Below are 21,041 nucleotides of genomic sequence, written 5' to 3' on the forward strand. Positions count from 1 at the left end.
ACTACACTCAACATTTTGCAATAACCTATAAGGGGAAATAATCTGAAAAAGAATAGATATTTTTATTGACATCATCTATCAATGACAGTTAAAGTGTAGCCTAAGGGAAGCTGGTGGTGAGTGCTTCTGACCCTGAAGACTTCAATCATCTAAAGTTTGGACTCTGCCTACTTCCCAAGGCCCTTAATGAACATATGTGTAGCCGTAGCTTAAAAACTTCCCCAGTTTGGGTTTCGGGGAGACACTGATTTTGAAAAAGCCCTGGTGTTCTCCTTACATGAATGGGACTCTTCCTACTGCTAAAACATGTCTGTCACACCCAGAGGATGGTATACCGTCTGATCGGGAAGAGTTTGGAAAGAGTTTGGAAAGAGTTCTGACCGGGAAAGAGTTCGGGTTCACCCCTCCAGCGTCTTTACTAACAGTCTCCCCACTTGGAGATGTCAGCACTGTCAACATCCTGTTGCGTACAGTTTGGAATTTGTCCAGAGGATGAAGCGGAAGGATGAGGAACAATGAGAGACAAGTCCTAGGTGTTCAGACAGGCACATGTCACTCTAATTTCCAATCAGGAAGACGAATTGACCAAAGGCTAGGGTTGCCCATGGAAACAGTATAGGGCTTGAGGAAATCCCGCTGCTTTGTGGCCAGTTCCCATAAACACGAGTTGAACAATGGAACTCAGGGGCAGTAAAATTCACAAAACTGCAGAGTTGAAAATATCCATCACTGAAAAATGTCTTGAGGAAAGTCAGAGAAAAGGACTTGTAAGCAAGGGAGAATGGCAGGAAAGGGATTTGAGGAGGTAGAAAGGACTCGCCATTAAGCACAAGAAAAGGAGCTGAACATTGCCAACATTGCCAACATTGCAGTTGGCCAAAAAGGGTGTATGCGTTCTTTTCTGTATATATTCAAGAAAAGGGCATACACTTTTTTAGCCAACCAAACAGGTGGGCACTGGAAGTCAATACTACAAAAGATATCACTTCGCATCAGTCAGAAGAGCCATCCTCATAAAGCGTAAACAACAGAAATGCAGGACAGGGCAACGAGAAGAGGGAGCCCTGTGAGACTTATAGTGGAAATGTATATTGCCAACGGCCATTCTGGAGAAGTGTATTGTGTTTACTAAAGCATCTAAAAAATGAGCTACAGAGCATAGGGCACTTGCACTCATGGGCGTATATCTTGGGAAAAACAAAAATCGAGAGGACACAGGCACCCCAATGTTTACCCCCTCTCTGTTTAAAAGATCCTCGACTAGGATATAACTTAAATGTCTCTGGAGGGAAAAAATGGATAGAGATGTGGTACTTAGGTAGAGTGGAATATTATTCAGCCTGGAAATCAATGAAATATGGCCAGTTGTAACAACTCCGGAGGAGTTACGTATGATCATTCTAAGTGACAGAATTCAAAAAGAAAAAGACACATATCATAAGATATCACTTAAAGGTGGAATCCAAAATGGCTACACATGAAATAAATTACAAAACAAAAACATAGTCAAATATGTAGAAAACACGCATAAGGCTGCTAAACGGGAAAGGTGGGGAGGGGTGAGGCATCATCCAGGAGGTTGAAATTAGCAAAGATACCATTCCAAATACCAAACTGATAATCAACAAGGCCTACACGGTAGCTAAAAGAACTGCACTCAGCACACTCAAGTCACCGGAAAAGAATATATACAACTGGTAAGAATCTGAAAAAGAATTTATTGATGTCTCTCTGTACGCGAATCAAGTGGATGTACGGCAGCAAGAAACAGAGCTTTGAAAATCAGCTGTAACCAATATAGTAATAAATTGAAAAAAATAAACGACAGAGAGACAGAGAAAACCTCTTACAACTTTTCCTCAGGGACGGTGATGCAACATGGATTGAACACATCTAGACCCACAGCAGGATGAGACATAAGGCTGGAAACTGTTTGCGCTAAGAGAAATGTGAGGTTGGGTGAGGAAATGCACACCCTTTAAAGTAATACTACCTGGTACCCATTCAATGGGTCCCAAATCTGCAGGTTCAAGGGATCTTCCTACAGCTAAAACATGCATGGAAATCCCAGAGGACTGTACACCATGTGATCGGGAGATGTGTCTAAAATGCACCTCATTTATCCTCTCCTGGTGCTCCTGTTCACCATTCCAGCCACGCTACTTAGAATCTCCCCACTTGGAGAATCAGCACATTTAAACTTCTGTTTCACACATTTTGCAAATTGTGAGGAGGATGAACGGGAAGAGGGGGAACCAATGAGAGAAGAGTTGTAGGGGTTTGGACGGGCACATATCACTCTAATTTCCCATTAAGAATAAGAATTAAAGAAAGGCTCAGCCTGCCTCGCCGGAGCCAAAATAGGGCCTGAAGCAATCCTGCGGGTTTGAGGCCAGCTCACAAAAGAGCAACTTAAAAAATGGAGCTCAGGGTCACTGCAATTCACAAACCTGCAGAGTTATAAATGAAAACTAACGTCCAAAAATATGTTGAGGTAAGGCAAAGAAGAGGATCTGAATGCAAGACAGAATTGCAAGAAACAGATTTCAAGAGATAGATTGGACTCGTCTTTAACGCACATGAAAAGCGGCAGAATTTCGACAATGATGCAGTTGGCCCAAAAGGGCGTATGCGTTTTTTCCTGATTATATCCAGGAAAAAACGCATACGCACTTTATGGGCAACGAAGCAAGCAAGCAATGCAAATGTGCACAACAAAGAAGTCTCACTTCCCACCGGTCAAAAGGGCCATCCTAAAAAATTGTAAAAACCAGAAATGCAGGACAGGCCATGGAGAACAGGGAGCCTTTATACGCTGATGGGCAGTGTGTGAACTGCCGAAAGCCACTCTGGAGAAGTGTATGGTGGTTCCTAAATCATCTAAAAAACAGAGCTACAGAGCATAGGACACTTCCAATCATGGGAGTATATCTAGGGAAGTCTAAAAATCAACAAGACACAAGCACACCACAGTTTAGGGCTACTCTGTTTACAAGAACCTCAACTTCAGTACACCTTAAATATCCCAGGAAAGAGAACAATGGATAAAGAAGATGTGGTACTTATGTACAATGGAATATCTCTTCACCATGAAATCAATGTAATGAGGCTAGTAGAAGGATAAAGAGTGGATTTAGGTCCGATAATACTACTTGAAATAAGTCAAACAGAAAAAGAAACATATCATAAGATATCACTTATAGAGGGAGGGTAAATATGGCTGCACAAGAAATGAATTACAGAACAGAACAGTGTCTCACATTTAGAAAACACACTTATGTCAGCTTAAGGGGAAAGGAGAGGTGGGGTGATGCATAAAACCAGAGTTTGAAATTAGCACAGATACCGTTCAATAAACCAAATAGGTATTAGACAAGATCTACACCTTGCTCAATGAACTGGCCTCAACACACCCTATACACCGCAGAGAAATATATCTGAGGAATAAGAATCCTAAAACCCATGTATTGATATATCTCCATAAGGGAATCAAGTGTGTGCAGAGCGGCACAAACACAGCAGTGAAAATGAGCTAAACCCCATTATAGAAATAAATTTTAAAAACAAAACGCTGAAACAATGAAAGAGAGAAAAATTCTTACAAAATTTGCTCAGGGGCTGTGATGCAACCTGGATTGACCACATATAAACCCACAGCTGGATAAGACATAAGGCTGGACACTTGGGGCTGACAGGATTGGTGAGCTTTGGTGAGCAACTGCCGAAAGTTTAATGCAATACTTCATGCTACTCAGTCCAAGGGTCCCAACACTCCAGGTTGAAGGGAATCTTCCTACAGCTAAACCATGCTTGGGAAACCCAGCGACTGGTATACCATATGATCGGGAAAGGTTTCTAAAACGCACCTCATTTTTCCTCTCCTGGGGCTCCGGATCGACATTCCAGCCGCTTTACTAACAACATCCCCACATGGAGTCAATGCCTTTAAGTTCTGGTATCGCACAGTCTGCAGTTAGTGCAGAGGATGAATGGGAATAGGGGGAACCAGTGAGAAACTAGCTGTAGCGGTTTCAATGGGCACATGTCACTCTAATATCACATCAGTAAGAAGAATTAACCAAAGGCACAGCAAGGTGCCCCAGAAGAAAAATAGGGCTTCAAGGAATCCTGTGGTTATGGGCCAAGACCACAAAAATAAGAGCTAAAAAATGGAGCTAAGGGCCACTGCAATTCAAAAACCTGCAGAGTTATAAAGGCCAACTATTTTTAAAAAATATATTGAGGTAAGGCTATGAAGAGGCATTGAAAGCAAGGCAGAATTGCAGGAAACCGATTTCAGGAGGTAGACTGGAATTGCATTGAAAGCATATGAAGAGAGTCAGAAACTCGACAATGATGCACTTGGCCAAAAAGGGCGTATGCGTTTTTTCCTGAATATATTCAGGAAAAAACGCATACGCACTTTTTGGCCAACCAAGCAAGCTTGCAAAGGAAATCTGCACTACAATGAAGTCTCACTTCCACCTGGTCAAAAGGGCCATCTGAAAAAAGTGTAGAATCCATAAAGGCACGACGGGCCATGGAGAACTGGGAGCCTTCTTATGCTGATGGGCGGGATGTAAATTGCCAACAGCCACTCTGGAGAAGTGTATGGTGTTTCCTGAAACATCTAAAAAACAAAGCAACAGAGCCTAGGGCACTGCCACTTATGGTCCTATAGCTTAGGGAAATTAAAATCAAAAAGACACAGCCACCCCAAAGTTTGGGACGCCTCTGTTTACAAGAACCTCGTTTACGGTACAAGTTCAATATCGCAGAAAGTGAAAAATGGATAAAGAACTTGTGGTACTTACGTACAATGCAATATCACTCAGCAATGAAATCTATGTGATCAGGCCCGTAGCAGCATAATGAGTGGATTCCGGTATGATGATTCGAACTGAAATAAGTCACACAGAAAAGAAACATCATAAGGTATCACTAATACACAGAATGTGAACTTGGCTACACATGAACTGAATTACAAAACAGAACAGTGTCTCAAGTTTAGAAAACCAACTTACGGTTGCTTAACGGGGAAGGTGAGTTGGGGTGCTGTATGAAACCAGAGATTGAAATGAGCACAGATAAAGTTCCTTAAGCCAAATATGGAATAGACAAGAGCTACTCCTTGCTCAACGAAATGGACTCAACACCCCATATTAAACGCCTAAGAATGTACCTGACTAGTAAGTATCTTAAAACCTATGGATTGCTATGTCTCCAAAAGAGAATCAAGCGTGTGTACAGGGGCATAAACGCAGCAGTGATAGGATTGGAGAGGTTCTGTGAGCAAATGAAGACCCTTTGAAGTCATATTGCATGGTACCCATTCCACGGGTTTCAACTACCCAGGTTTTAGGTATTCTTCCTTCAGCTAAAACATGCATGTGGAACCCAGAGTATGATCAACCATGTGATCGGGAGATGTGTTCAAATATGTCTCAGTTTTCGTACCCTGGTACTCGGGTGCAACATTCCAGACGCTTTACTAACACTCTCCCCACTTGGAGAGTCAGCACCTTTAACCTCCTGTTTGGCCCAGTTTGCAATTTCTGCGGAAGATGAACAGGAATAGCGAGAACCAATGAGAGACTAGCTGGAGGTGTCTGGACGGGCAAATTTAACTCTCATTTCCCACCAGGAAGAGGAATTAACCAAAGCCTTAGTGTGCCGTGCCGGAACCAGATTAGGGCCTGAAGCCATCCTGCGGTGTTGCGGCCAGCTCACAAGAAAGCGAGTTGAAGAAAGGAGCTCAGGGGCACTGTAATTCACAAACCTGCAGAGTTATAAATGACAGCTATCGTCCAAAAATAGACTGAAGTAAGGCTGCCAAGAGGACTTGAAAGCGGGGCAGAATTGCAGGAAACCAATTTCAGGAGGTAGACTGGAATTGCATTGAAAGCATAGGAAAAGAGGCAGAACGTCCACAATGATGCACTTGGCCAAAAAGGGCATATGCGTTTTTTCCAGAATATATTCAGGAAAAAACGCATACGCCCTTTTTGGCCAACCAAGCAAGCTTGCAAAGGAAATCTGCACTACAATGAAGTCTCACTTCCCCCCGGTCAAAAGGGCCATCTGAAAAAAGTGTAAAATCCAGAAAGGCAACAGGCCATTGAGAACTGGGAGCCTTGTTATGCTGATGGGCGGGATGTAAATTGCCAACAGACACTCGGGAGAAGTGTATGGTGTTTCCTGAAACATCTAAAAAACAAAGCAACAGAGCCTAGGGCACTGCCACTTATGGTCCTATAGCTTAGGGAAATTAAAATCAAAAAGACACAGCCACCCCAAAGTTTGGAATGGCTCTGTTTACAAGAACCTCGTTTACAGTACAAGTTCAACATCGCAGAAAGTGAAAAATGGATAAAGAAGTTGTGGGATTTACTTACAAAGCAATATCACTCAGCAATGAAATCTGTGTCATCAGGCCCTTAGCAGCACAATGAGTGGATTCAGGTATGATGATTCTAACTGAAATAAGTCACACAGAAAAAGAAACATCATAAGATATCAGTAATACTCGGAATGTAAACTTGGCTACACAGGAACTGAATTACAGAACAGAACAGGGTCTCAAATTTAGAAAACCAACTTATGCTTGCTTAAGGGGAAAGGTGAGTTGGGGTGCTGCATAAAACCAGAGATTGAAATGAGCACAGATAAAGTTCCTTAAGCCAAATATGGAATAGACAAGAGCTACTCCTTGCTCAACGAAATGGACTCAACACCGCATATTAAACGCCTAAGAATGTACCTGACTTGTAAGTATCTTAAAACCTATGGATTGCTATGTCTCCGAAAGAGAATCAAGCATGTGTACAGGGGCATAAACACAGCAGTGATAGGATTGGAGAGGTTCGGTGAGCAAATGAAGACCCTTTGAAGTCATATTGCATGGTACCCATTCCACGGGTTTCAACTACCCAGGTTTAAGGTATTCTTCCTTCAGCTAAAACATGCATGTGGAACCCAGAGTATGATCAACCATGTGATCGGGACACGTGTTCAAATATGTCTCAGTTTTCGTACCCTGGTACTCGGGTGCAACATTCCAGACGCTTTACTAACACTCTCCCGACTTGGAGAGTCAGTCCCTTTAACCTCCTGTTTGGCCCAGTTTGCAATTTCTGCGGAAGATGAACAGGAATAGCGAGAACCAATGAGAGACTAGCTGGAGGTGTCTGGACGGGCAAATTTAACTCTCATTTCCCACCAGGAAGAGGAATTAACCAAAGGCTCAGCGTGCCGTGCCGGAACCAGATTAGGGCCTGAAGCCATCCTGCGGTGTTGCGGCCAGGTCACAAGAAAGCGAGTTGAAGAAAGGAGCTCAGGGGCACTGTAATTCACAAACCTGCAGAGTTATAAATGACAGCTATCGTCCAAAAATAGACTAAAGTAAGGCTGCCAAGAGGACTTGAAAGCGGGGCAGCATTGCAGGAAACCGATTTCAGGAGGTAGACTGGAATTGCATTGAAAGCATAGGAAAAGAGGCAGAACGTCCACAATGATGCACTTGGCCAAAAAGGGCGTATGCATTTTTTCCTGAATATATTCAGGAAAAAACGCATACGCCCTTTTTGGCCAACCAAGCAAACTTGCAAAGGAAATCTGCACTACAATGAAGTCTCACTTCTCCCCGGTTAAAAGGGCCATCTGAAAAAAGTGTAAAATCCAGAAAGGCAGGACAGGCCATGGAGAACTGGGAGCCTTGTTATGCTGATGGGCGGGATGTAAATTGCCAACAACCACTCGCGAGAAGTGTATGGTGTTTCCTGAAACATCTAAAAAACAAAGCAACAGAGCCTAGGGCACTTCCACGTATGGTCCTATAGCTTAGGGAATTTAAAATTAAAAAGACACAGCCACCCCAAAGTTTGGAACGGCTCTGTTTACAAGAACCTCGTTTACAGTACAAGTTCAACATCGCAGAAAGTGAAAAATGGATAAAGAAGTTGTGGTATTTACTTACAAAGCAATATCACTCAGCAATGAAATCTGTGTCATCAGGCCCTTAGCAGCACAATGAGTGGATTCAGGTATGATGATTCTAACTGAAATAAGTCACACAGAAAAAGAAACATCATAAGATATCAGTAATACACGGAATGTAAACTTGGCTACACAGGAACTGAATTACAGAACAGAACAGGGTCTCAAATTTAGAAAACTAACTTATGCTTGCTTAAGGGGAAAGGTGAGTTGGGGTGCTGCATAAAACCAGAGATTGAAATGAGCACAGATAAAGTTCCTTAAGCCAAATATGGAATAGACAAGAGCTACTCCTTGCTCAACGAAATGGACTCAACACCGCATATTAAACGCCTAAGAATGTACCTGACTAGTAAGTATCGTAAAACCTATGGATTGCTATGTCTCCGAAAGAGAATCAAGCATGTGTACAGGGGCATAAACGCAGCAGTGATAGGATTGGAGAGGTTTGGTGAGCAAATGAAGACCCTTTGAAGTCATATTGCATGGTACCCATTCCATGGGTTTCAACTACCCAGGTTTTAGGTATTCTTCCTTCAGCTAAAACATGCATGTGGAACCTAGAGTATGATCAACCATGTGATCGGGAGACGTGTTCAAATATGTCTCAGTATTCGTACCCTGGTACTCGGGTGCAACATTCCAGACGCTTTACTAACACTCTCCCGACTTGGAGAGTCAGTCCCTTTAACCTCCTGTTTGGCCCAGTTTGCAATTTCTGCGGAAGATGAACAGGAATAGCGAGAACCAATGAGAGACTAGCTGGAGGTGTCTGGACGGGCAAATTTAACTCTCATTTCCCACCAGGAAGAGGAATTAACCAAAGGCTCAGCATGCCGTGCCGGAACCAGATTAGGGCCTGAAGCCATCCTGCGGTGTTTCGGCCAGCTCACAAGAAAGCGAGTTGAAGAAAGGAGCTCAGGGGCACTGTAATTCACAAACCTGCAGAGTTATAAATGACAGCTATCGTCCAAAAATAGACTGAAGTAAGCCTGCCAAGAGGACTTGAAAGCGGGGCAGAATTGCAGGAAACCGATTTCAGGAGGTAGACTGGAATTGCATTGAAAGCATAGGAAAAGAGGCAGAACGTCCACAATGATGCACTTGGCCAAAAAGGGCGTATGCGTTTTTTCCTGAATATATTCAGGAAAAAACGCATACGCCCTTTTTGGCCAACCAAGCAAGCTTGCAAAGGAAATCTGCACTACAATGAAGTCTCACTTCCCCCCGGTCAAAAGGGCCATCTGAAAAAAGTATAAAATCCAGAAAGGCAGGACAGGCCATGGAGAACTGGGAGCCTTGTTATGCTGATGGGCGGGATGTAAATTGCCAACAACCACTCCGGAGAAGTGTATGGTGTTTCCTGAAACATCTAAAAAACAAAGTAACAGAACCTACGGCACTTCCACTTATGGTCCTATATCTTAGGGAAATTAAAATCAAAAAGACACAGCCACCCCAAAGTTTGGAACGGCTCTGTTTACAAGAACCTCGTTTACAGTACAAGTTCAACATCGCAGAAAGTGAAAAATGGATAAAGAAGTTGTGGTATTTACTTACAAAGCAATATCACTCAGCAATGAAATCTGTGTCATCAGGCCCTTAGCAGCACAATGAGTGGATTCAGGTATGATGATTCTAACTGAAATAAGTCACACAGAAAAAGAAACATCATAAGATATCAGTAATACACGGAATGTAAACTTGGCTACACAGGAACTGAATTACAGAACAGAACAGGGTCTCAAATTTAGAAAACCAACTTATGCTTGCTTAAGGGGGAAGGTGAGTTGGGGTGCTGCATAAAACCAGAGATTGAAATGAGCACAGATAAAGTTCCTTAAGCCAAATATGGAATAGACAAGAGCTACTCCTTGCTCAACGAAATGGACTCAACACCGCATATTAAACGCCTAAGAATGTACCTGACTAGTAAGTATCTTAAAACCTATGGATTGCTATGTCTCCGAAAGAGAATCCAGCATGTGTACAAGGGCATAAACGCAGCAGTGATAGGATTGGAGAGGTTCGTGAGCAAATGAAGACCCTTTGAAGTCATATTGCATGGTACCCATTACACGGGTCTCAACTCTCCAGGTTTAAGGTATTCTTCCTTCAGCTAAAACATGCATGTGGAACCAAGAGTATGATCATCCTTGTGAACGGGAGACGTGTTCAACTATGTCTCAGTTTTTGTACCCTGGTACTCGGGTGCAACATTCCAGACGCTTTACTAACACTCTCCCGACTTGGAGAGTCAGCGCCTTTAACCTCCTGTTTGGCCCAGTTTGCAATTTCTGCGGAAGATGAACAGGAATAGCGAGAATCAATGAGAGACTAGCTGGAGGTGTCTGGATGGGCAAATTTAACTCTCATTTCCCACCAGGAAGAGGAATTAACCAAAGGCTCAGCGTGCCGTGCCGGAACCAGATTAGGGCCTGAAGACATCCTGCGGTGTTGCGGCCAGGTCACAAGAAAGCGAGTTGAAGAAAGGAGCTCAGGGGCACTGTAATTCACAAACCTGCAGAGTTATAAATGACAGCTATCGTCCAAAAATAGACTGAAGTAAGGCTGCCAAGAGGACTTGAAAGCGGGGCAGCATTGCAGGAAACCGATTTCAGGAGGTAGACTGGAATTGCATTGAAAGCATAGGAAAAGAGGCAGAACGTCCACAATGATGCACTTGGCCAAAAAGGGCGTATGCGTTTTTTCCTGAATATATTCAGGAAAAAACGCATACGCCCTTTTTGGCCAACCAAGCATACTTGCAAAGGAAATCTGCACTACAATGAAGTCTCACTTCCCCCCGGCCAAAAGGGCCATCTGAAAAAAGTGTAAAATCCAGAAAGGCAGGACAGGCCATGGAGAACTGGGAGCCTTGTTATGCTGATGGGCGGGATGTAAATTGCCAACAACCACTCGCGAGAAGTGTATGGTGTTTCCTGAAACATCTAAAAAACAAAGCAACAGAGCCTAGGGCACTTCCACTTATGGTCCTATAGCTTAGGGAAATTAAAATCAAAATGACACAGCCACCCCAAAGTTTCGGACACCTCCGTTTACAAGAACCTCGTTTACCGTACATGTTCAATATCACAGAAAGTGAAAAATGGATAAAGAACTTGAGGTACTTAAGTACAATGCATTATCACTCAGCAATGAAATCTATGTCATCAGGCCCTTAGCAGCATAATGAGTGGATTCAGGTACGATGATTCTAACTGAAATAAGTCACACAGAAAAAGAAACATCATAAGATATCACTAATACACGGAATGTAAACTTGGCTACACAGGAACTGCATTCCAAAACAGAACAGGGTCTCAAATTTAGAAAACCAACTTATGCTTGCTTAAGGGGAAAGGTGAGTTCGGGTGCTGCTAAAACCAGAGACTGAAATGAGCACAGATAAAGTTCCTTAAGCCAAATATGGAATAGACAAGAGCTACTCCTTGCTCAACGAAATGGACTCAACACCCCATATTAAACGCCTAAGAATGTACCTGACTAGTAAGTATCTTAAAACCTATGGATTGCTATGTCTCCAAAAGAGAATCAAGCGTGTGTACAGGGGCATAAACGCAGCAGTGATAGGATTGGAGAGGTTCGGTGAGCAAATGAAGACCCTTTGAAGTCATATTGCATGGTACCCATTACACGGGTCTCAACTCTCCAGGTTTTAGGTATTCTTCCTTCAGCTAAAACATGCATGTGGAACCCAGAGTATGATCAACCATGTGAACGGGAGACGTGTTCAAATATGTCTCAGGTTTCCTCCCCTGGTACTCGGGTGCAACATTCCAGATGCTTTACTAACACTCTCCCGACTTGGAGAGTCAGTGCCTTTAACCTCCTGTTTGGCCCAGTTTGCAATTTCTGCGGAAGATAAACAGAAATAGCGAGAACCAATGAGAGGCTAGCTGGAGGTGCCTGAACGTGCAAATTTAACTCTCATTTCCCACCAGGAAGAGGAATTAACCAAAGGCTCAGCGTGCCATGCCAGAACCAGATTAGGGCCTGAAGCCATCCTGCGGTGTTGCGGCCAGCTCAAAAGAAAGCGAGTTGAAGAAAGGAGCTCAGGGGCACTGTAATTCACAAACCTGCAGAGTTATAAATGACAGCTATCGTCCGAAAATAGACTGAAGTAAGGCTGCCAAGAGGACTTGAAAGCGGGGCAGAATTGCAGGAAACCGATTTCAGGAGGTAGACTGGAATTGCATTGAAAGCATAGGAAAAGAGGCAGAACGTCCACAATGATGCACTTGGCCAAAAAGGGCGTATGCGTTTTTTCCTGAATATATTCAGGAAAAAACGCATACGCCCTTTTTGGCCAACCAAGCAAGCTTGCAAAGGAAATCTGCACTACAATGAAGTCTCACTTCCCCCCGGTCAAAAGGGCCATCTGAAAAAAGTGTAAAATCCAGAAAGGCAACAGGCCATTGAGAACTGGGAGCCTTGTTATGCTGATGGGCGGGAGGTAAATTGCCAACAGACACTCGGGTGAAGTGTATGGTGTTTCCTGAAACATCTAAGAAACAAAGCAACAGAGCCTAGGGCACTTCCACTTATGGTCCTATAGCTTAGGGAAATTAATATCAAAAAGACACAGCAACCCCAAAATTTGGGACGGCTCTTTTTACAGGAATCTCTTCTACGGCACAAGTTAAATATCCCAGAGAGCAAATAATGGATAAAGAAGTTGCGGTACTTCTGTACAACAGAATACCACTCAGCAATGAAATCTATGTCACCAGGCCCGTACCAGCATAATGAGTGGATTGAGGCACGATGATTCTAAGTGAAATAAGTCACACAGAAAAAGAAACATCATAAGGTATCACTAATACACGGAATGTGAACTTGGCTACACATGAACTGAATTACAAAACAGAACAGGGTCTCAAGTTTAGAAAACCAACTTATGCCTGCTTAAGGGGGAAGGTGAGTTGGGGTGCTGCATAAAAGCAGAGTTTGAAATTAGCACAGATACCGTTCCATAAGCCAAATATGTAATAGACAAGAGCTACCCCTTGCTCAACGAAATGGATTCAACAATGAGGTATCACCTCACACCTGGTAGAATAGGCATCATTGAAAATCTACAAACAAAAATGCTGGAAAGGGTGTGGAGAAAAGGAACCCTCTTCCACTATTGTTGGGAATATAAATTGATACAGTCATTATGGAGAACAATATGGAATTTCTTAAGAAACTAACAATAGAATTACCATATGATACAGCAATCCCAGTACTGGACATATACCCAGACAAAACCATAAATCAAAAAGAGTCATTCACCGCAATGTTCAATGCATCACTATTTACAATATCGAGGTAATGGAAGCAACCTAAATGCCCACAGACAGACGAATGCATAAAGCTGTGGTACATATATAAAATGGAATATTACTCAGCCATGAAAAGGAATGAAATTGGGTCATTTGTAGAGACGTCGATGGATCTAGAGACTGTCATACAGAGTGAAGTAAGTCAGAAAGAGAAAAACAAATCTTGTATATTCATGCATATATGTGGAACCTAGAAAAACTGTACAGATTAACCATTTTGCAAGGCATAAATAGAGCAACAGATGTAGACAACAAACGTATGGACAACAAGGGGGGAAAGCTGTTGGGGGGGTGGTGGTGGGAGGAGTTGAGAGACTGGGATTGGCATGTATACATTTATATGTATAAAATAGATAACCAATAAGAACCTGCTGTATAAAAATATAAAATAAAATTCAAAATTAAAAAGAAATAAAATTTAAAAAATAAAACAGAAAAAACAATTATTCCCTGCACATACATGTATTTATATGAATAAATTATTTCCATGCTTATATCTGTAAATACAAAAAAGAGGAATAAAATCTACCTTGAACCAAAAACGAAAAAGAGAAAAAAAACACAGAACCCACCAGTTCCACAGAGGAAAACCGTATCAGGGCACTTGCTCCAGTTGTAAACAATTCTGAAGTTGGTCAGTGGTGGGGAATCGTCTCCCATTCAGCCAGCAGCCCCCACGCAACAAGCGTCCTCATTGCAAAGCTGCGGCACCGTGCCGAGGCATCTGTGAGTAAACGTGAGCTGAGCCCCAGGCCAGTTGCTGCTGAACTATTCCCACCCGTCCCAGGTAAAACACCTGAATATATACAAGGACTTGAAAGCCTAGAGGAAGGGCCATAGAGCCACACGAGTGACAGCATGCCGGCCGACTTGGTGCCTGCAGGCCAGCCAGGATGGTCCTGGCCCTGGGTGCTCTTCTGGAAGATTTCCATTTCCCTGCCTGAGATACCCGTCCTGTCCCTGCCCCCACTGCTTTTTTCCTTCCTCACCTCTGCCCAGGGAGAAATTCCAGCAGCAGGTATGGGTGACACATCCTCTTCTTTAGCAGGTGGCAGCCTGGCAACTGCTGCAGAAAGTCCAGCAGAGCCCCACTCACACTGGGCCACCCACAAAGCCGTGGCCTCTCACTCCCTCCCACCAGCCCAGCCCCGAGACTGCTGACAGGGCAGAGAAACTGGCGTCAGGCACGGCTGCAGGGGCTCTTGCTGCCTGGAGTGGTATTTATATTGATCTCAACCCAGGCACACCTGGGGAGGGCTGGCCGGCATGGTAAGGCTGCCCAGCTCAGCCAATCATCACCCCTCAGGGGCTCACAGTTGCAGAAAATGGAACTTGCTGAACCGGCCAGGTCCAAGGAACAGGTGTGGGCTCCTGAGAGTCAGGATAGACAAGGGGCTGCAGCTTTGGCTTGTTTTCTAATCATTTTATCTGGCCCATGAGTGGGAGACAACTTCAAGAAAACCCTCTCCTAATGAGAGGAACCCAGGAGTCAGGCAGAGGAGGGGTGGGTGGTGGTTGGAGACAGAGGCCTGGTGCCCCGGGTGCAGTGGAAGTCTCTGGAAGACCAGGTGGAGGGAGGCCTCACGGAGTGATGCCCAGGGTCACAGACCTGTCGCAGCTGCTGTTTGTTAGTTCAAGTCCTGCTCTGAGGTGCTCTGTGTCAGCTCTGAGCGACAGGTGAGCTGGGGGTGCTCTGCAATGAGGGCTATGTGCACGGTTCCTGTGTGCCCAGCCCTGCCACGGTACCTGCAAGGGTAGCTCTGTATCCTGGGAGGGGCCTGACCACGAGAGCCCCGAGGGCTGGGGTGGGGGTGGGGTACCTGCCCAGGTGAGCTCCATATTCTGGGATTGGTCTGACCACGAGAGCCCCATGGGCCACTGGGGACCTGGTAAAGGATGTCAGGACAGTCAGTGAAGCCACCGAGGATATACCTCCAGTTGCTCCTAATTCCTACACCCTGCTGGTCATTCTACCAACCACCAGGACATGGTATTCTGTATTAGTCTTCAATGATGCCTTCTTTTGTATTCCATTAGTCCCAGAGTCACAAGAAATTTTGGCTTGTGAGTGGCAGGACTCAACATACAACTAAAACAATACTTCCGGGCCGTCTGGCCCCAAGGGTGCAAAAATTCCCACACCATCTTTGGGGAAAGCTTAGCTAAAGACCTAAAAGTTCTACCTCTGGAAAAGGAAACCCTTCTTCAATATGCAGACGACATTCTGATCACCAGCCCTACTAAGGAGGCCTCTGAACTACCAAGCCAATAAAGGATAGAAGTTGTCCAAGAAAAAGCTCAAATATCACAGACTGCGGTGACCTGCCTGGGCTTCATTCTCACAGAAGGTCAGAGAAGCCCATCCCAGGAAAGGGAAGAAACCATTTTCAGCCTTACCCCTTTCTAAAACTAGAAGACAGCTTAGGGGTTCCTGGGGAGGCCAGGGTTTGCTGCTTCTGGATCCCTAGCTACAGTCTACTAGCTGGGCCTCTATATGAAACACTGAAAGGAAAAGATGATGATCCTTTTGAATAGAATCCAGAAGTGGTCTTTCAAGAATGGAAAGAGCAGTCAATTCAGACCCTTGCCCTGGAACTCCCTAATTTAGCTAAACCCTTTGACCTTTACATTCCCGGTGAAAGGTGAATCGCCATTGGAGAATTAGTGCAAAAACTGGGACCACTTGAAATGGAACAATGCAAGAATGCCATCCAGGTAGGATAAACTACGGTCACTAAGGGGCTTGGCCCACTGCCACATCTGGCCAAGATACTGGCGGTATCTAAAAACCTGGAAATCAGCAGCCCAAAAGGCCACCTCCCTCCTAAGGGAAAAGGACCCCACGTGGTGATCCTAACCACCAACCATGCCCTGAAGTTGCAGGGTTCGCTCCGTGGGCACACCGACCTCGAGTGAGGAGACCCTCCAACTCCAACATCCAGAGAGATAACCGGGGGCAACAGGGCACCATGACGACTCGTGTGAACATCACTTGACCTGGAGTTTCTCTCATAAAACAACAAGAGTGTGTCCCAAAAGAGTAGACTACTGCTTGCAGGACTTACTGCACCCAGAGGGGAGCTAATAATCTTGGCGGGGGAACAGTATACCACACTGTCACCATAGAAAAGCCTACAGACACCGTGATGATGGTGGCCAATAAGACCGGCTGGACTCCTGTTTACTTCAAAAGGCTGTTGACTCAGTAGCCATCATGGTCCTTGGTCACCACTGACCCTGGACTGTCTGGGAGTTGAGCGGGCAGGGCTCTGACACCTGGTGCTGTTTGTACGTTAATTCAGGGGCCTAATTGAAGAAAGCGCAGACTACTGGTCAGAGCATCTAGGCTGGCAGAGACAGTCAGCCTAAGGTGGCCGAACAAATGTGGGGCGGGGTGAAACCGGCCCCCACAGCGTCTCTGCACATCTCTTTCCTGGACCCTTAAAGGTCATTAGAATCTATAACACTTCCAATGCTGGTGCTCAGGTGGACGAGCAGGGAGGCAGGTGTCCTGGGGACAATCAACGTCACCGGGAGGCTGCTGGGGAGAAGCTCTGACCCTCGCCCCAGGGTATGAGGGCTCCCAACTCAGCACTCAGCAGTTACAGAAGAAGGGTCTGCACCCTCAGCACTCCAAGAATGAGGAACGGGACAAAAGGCAGAGGAGGGGTTTGTCCCCAGCAAAGCCCATTAAAAATCCCTGGGAGATAAAAATAGAATCTGGGCAATAAAGTCAAGTCTAACCTTTTTTATCCTTTGTGCTTTGTCTAATTTCACGTGCTCCTAGGGTCCCGCATGCAGAGGTTCCACACCCGGCACTTCAGACCAGATTTCCTAGTGCAGAATGGCTGGGTCGACACCTCAGCTCCTGGGGCCCAGTGCAGACTCCACGATATAGAGCCTGAGCTACAGCCAACCCGGCCCTCGAGAGCTCCGCCGCCTCCCTCCCTCCCACTGACTCTGACAGGATCTCTACACAGCAGCCCAGCCCACAGCCCACGGGGTAGTGCATGCTCTCACCTCTCCATTCTCTGATCAAAATATAAAGTTTCCTTTGCTTGTGAACCAAACTCAGTCTCGATCTGTTGGCCCCAATGACACTGGGCAGGGGGACACTTGTTGGGGTCCACTCTGGAGGATCAGTAACAGAAATTGAGACTATTGTAACCTCAATGAACAGATGTGTGAGCCAAACTGTAGTTAACATAGAACAGTGTATAAGGCTCGGGTAAAATAAGATGTTTTTAACACTTCCATTTGATATTTCCATCACTTTTTATAAGCAAGTTCAGTGAAAAGGTTTGTCTTATTTGTCAGGTCAATATTAGAGAAACGAAGTGATTTCTTTCCAAGGATGTACAGCTAATAATCTTGGTTAAACCTTCAATCTTGTTTTAAATGCTTTTCCATTGAAAATGATACCTCTCTTTCAGCTCCCCCATTTCTGAGAAGTATAAAATCTTATAATTTATTATTACCAAAGGGGAAAGGTGGGAGGAGGGATAAATTAACAGTTTGGAATTAACACATACACACTGCTATGTATAAAATAGATCATCAACAAGGAACTACTGTATAGCACAGGGAACTACACTCAACATTTTGCAATAACCTATAAGGGGAAATAATCTGAAAAAGAATAGATATTTTTATTGACATCATCTATCAATGACAGTTAAAGTGTAGCCTAAGGGAAGCTGGTGGTGAGTGCTTCTGACCCTGAAGACTTCAATCATCTAAAGTTTGGACTCTGCCTACTTCCCAAGGCCCTTAATGAACATATGTGTAGCCGTAGCTTAAAAACTTCCCCAGTTTGGGTTTCGGGGAGACACTGATTTTGAAAAAGCCCTGGTGTTCTCCTTACATGAATGGGACTCTTCCTACTGCTAAAACATGTCTGTCACACCCAGAGGATGGTATACCGTCTGATCGGGAAGAGTTTGGAAAGAGTTTGGAAAGAGTTCTGACCGGGAAAGAGTTCGGGTTCACCCCTCCAGCGTCTTTACTAACAGTCTCCCCACTTGGAGATGTCAGCACTGTCAACATCCTGTTGCGTACAGTTTGGAATTTGTCCAGAGGATGAAGCGGAAGGATGAGGAACAATGAGAGACAAGTCCTAGGTGTTCAGACAGGCACATGTCACTCTAATTTCCAATCAGGAAGACGAATTGACCAAAGGCTAGGGTTGCCCATGGAAACAGTATAGGGCTTGAGGAAATCCCGCTGCTTTGTGGCCAGTTCCCATAAACACGAGTTGAACAATGGAACTCAGGGGCAGTAAAATTCACAAAACTGCAGAGTTGAAAATATCCATCACTGAAAAATGTCTTGAGGAAAGTCAGAGAAAAGGACTTGTAAGCAAGGGAGAATGGCAGGAAAGGGATTTGAGGAGGTAGAAAGGACTCGCCATTAAGCACAAGAAAAGGAGCTGAACATTGCCAACATTGCCAACATTGCAGTTGGCCAAAAAGGGTGTATGCGTTCTTTTCTGTATATATTCAAGAAAAGGGCATACACTTTTTTAGCCAACCAAACAGGTGGGCACTGGAAGTCAATACTACAAAAGATATCACTTCGCATCAGTCAGAAGAGCCATCCTCATAAAGCGTAAACAACAGAAATGCAGGACAGGGCAACGAGAAGAGGGAGCCCTGTGAGACTTATAGTGGAAATGTATATTGCCAACGGCCATTCTGGAGAAGTGTATTGTGTTTACTAAAGCATCTAAAAAATGAGCTACAGAGCATAGGGCACTTGCACTCATGGGCGTATATCTTGGGAAAAACAAAAATCGAGAGGACACAGGCACCCCAATGTTTACCCCCTCTCTGTTTAAAAGATCCTCGACTAGGATATAACTTAAATGTCTCTGGAGGGAAAAAATGGATAGAGATGTGGTACTTAGGTAGAGTGGAATATTATTCAGCCTGGAAATCAATGAAATATGGCCAGTTGTAACAACTCCGGAGGAGTTACGTATGATCATTCTAAGTGACAGAATTCAAAAAGAAAAAGACACATATCATAAGATATCACTTAAAGGTGGAATCCAAAATGGCTACACATGAAATAAATTACAAAACAAAAACATAGTCAAATATGTAGAAAACACGCATAAGGCTGCTAAACGGGAAAGGTGGGGAGGGGTGAGGCATCATCCAGGAGGTTGAAATTAGCAAAGATACCATTCCAAATACCAAACTGATAATCAACAAGGCCTACACGGTAGCTAAAAGAACTGCACTCCGCACACTCAAGTCACCGGAAAAGAATATATACGACTGGTAAGAATCTGAAAAAGAATTTATTGATGTCTCTCTGTACGCGAATCAAGTGGAGGTACAGCAGCAAGAAACAGAGCTTTGAAAATCAGCTGTAACCAATATAGTAATAAATTGAAAAAAATAAACGACAGAGAGACAGAGAAAACCTCTTACAACTTTTCCTCAGGGACGGTGATGCAACATGGATTGAACACATCTAGACCCACAGCAGGATGAGACATAAGGCTGGAAACTGTTTGCGCTAAGAGAAATGTGAGGTTGGGTGAGGAAATGCACACCCTTTAAAGTAATACTACCTGGTACCCATTCAATGGGTCCCAAATCTGCAGGTTCAAGGGATCTTCCTACAGCTAAAACATGCATGGAAAACCCAGAGGACTGTACACCATGTGATCGGGAGATGTGTCTAAAATGCACCTCATTTATCCTCTCCTGGTGCTCCTGTTCACCATTCCAGCCACGCTACTTAGAATCTCCCCACTTGGAGAATCAGCACATTTAAACTTCTGTTTCACACATTTTGCAAATTGTGAGGAGGATGAACGGGAAGAGGGGGAACCAATGAGAGAAGAGTTGTAGGGGTTTGGACGGGCACATATCACTCTAATTTCCCATTAAGAATAAGAATTAAAGAAAGGCTCAGCCTGCCTCGCCGGAGCCAAAATAGGGCCTGAAGCAATCCTGCGGGTTTGAGGCCAGCTCACAAAAGAGCAACTTAAAAAATGGAGCTCAGGGTCACTGCAATTCACAAACCTGCAGAGTTATAAATGAAAACTAACGTCCAAAAATATGTTGAGGTAAGGCAAAGAAGAGGATCTGAATGCAAGACAGAATTGCAAGAAACAGATTTCAAGAGATAGATTGGACTCGTCTTTAACGCACATGAAAAGCGGCAGAATTTCGACAATGATGCAGTTGGCCCAAAAGGGCGTATGCGTTTTTTCCTGATTATATCCAGGAAAAAACGCATACGCACTTTATGGGCAACGAAGCAAGCAAGCAATGCAAATGTGCACAACAAAGAAGTCTCACTTCCCACCGGTCAAAAGGGCCATCCTAAAAAATTGTAAAAACCAGAAATGCAGGACAGGCCATGGAGAACAGGGAGCCTTTATACGCTGATGGGCAGTGTGTGAACTGCCGAGAGCCACTCTGGAGAAGTGTATGGTGGTTCCTAAATCATCTAAAAAACAGAGCTACAGAGCATAGGACACTTCCAATCATGGGAGTATATCTAGGGAAGTCTAAAAATCAACAAGACACAAGCACACCACAGTTTAGGGCTACTCTGTTTACAAGAACCTCAACTTCAGTACACCTTAAATATCCCAGGAAAGAGAACAATGGATAAAGAAGATGTGGTACTTATGTACAATGGAATATCTCTTCACCATGAAATCAATGTAATAAGGCT

General features: G+C 44.3%; 1 long non-coding RNA gene across 6 annotated transcripts in view; it reads right to left on the minus strand.

Moving 5' to 3' along the window:
* Positions 1–21,041, minus strand: part of LOC307181470 — a 1,536,115-nt gene that overhangs the window by 224,443 nt on the left and 1,290,631 nt on the right. For 5 of the 6 annotated variants that reach the window (XR_013826859.1, XR_013826861.1, XR_013826862.1 and 2 more), the window contains exon 5: positions 11,127–11,216. This is a non-coding gene — a long non-coding RNA (uncharacterized lncRNA). The remainder of the gene's footprint in view (positions 1–11,126; positions 11,217–21,041) is intronic. The other variant, XR_013826860.1, reaches the window with a different exon arrangement.

This window comes from Stenella coeruleoalba, assembly GCF_951394435.1.
Source record: "Stenella coeruleoalba genome assembly, contig: scaffold_28, whole genome shotgun sequence".
NCBI lineage: Eukaryota > Metazoa > Chordata > Mammalia > Artiodactyla > Delphinidae > Stenella > Stenella coeruleoalba.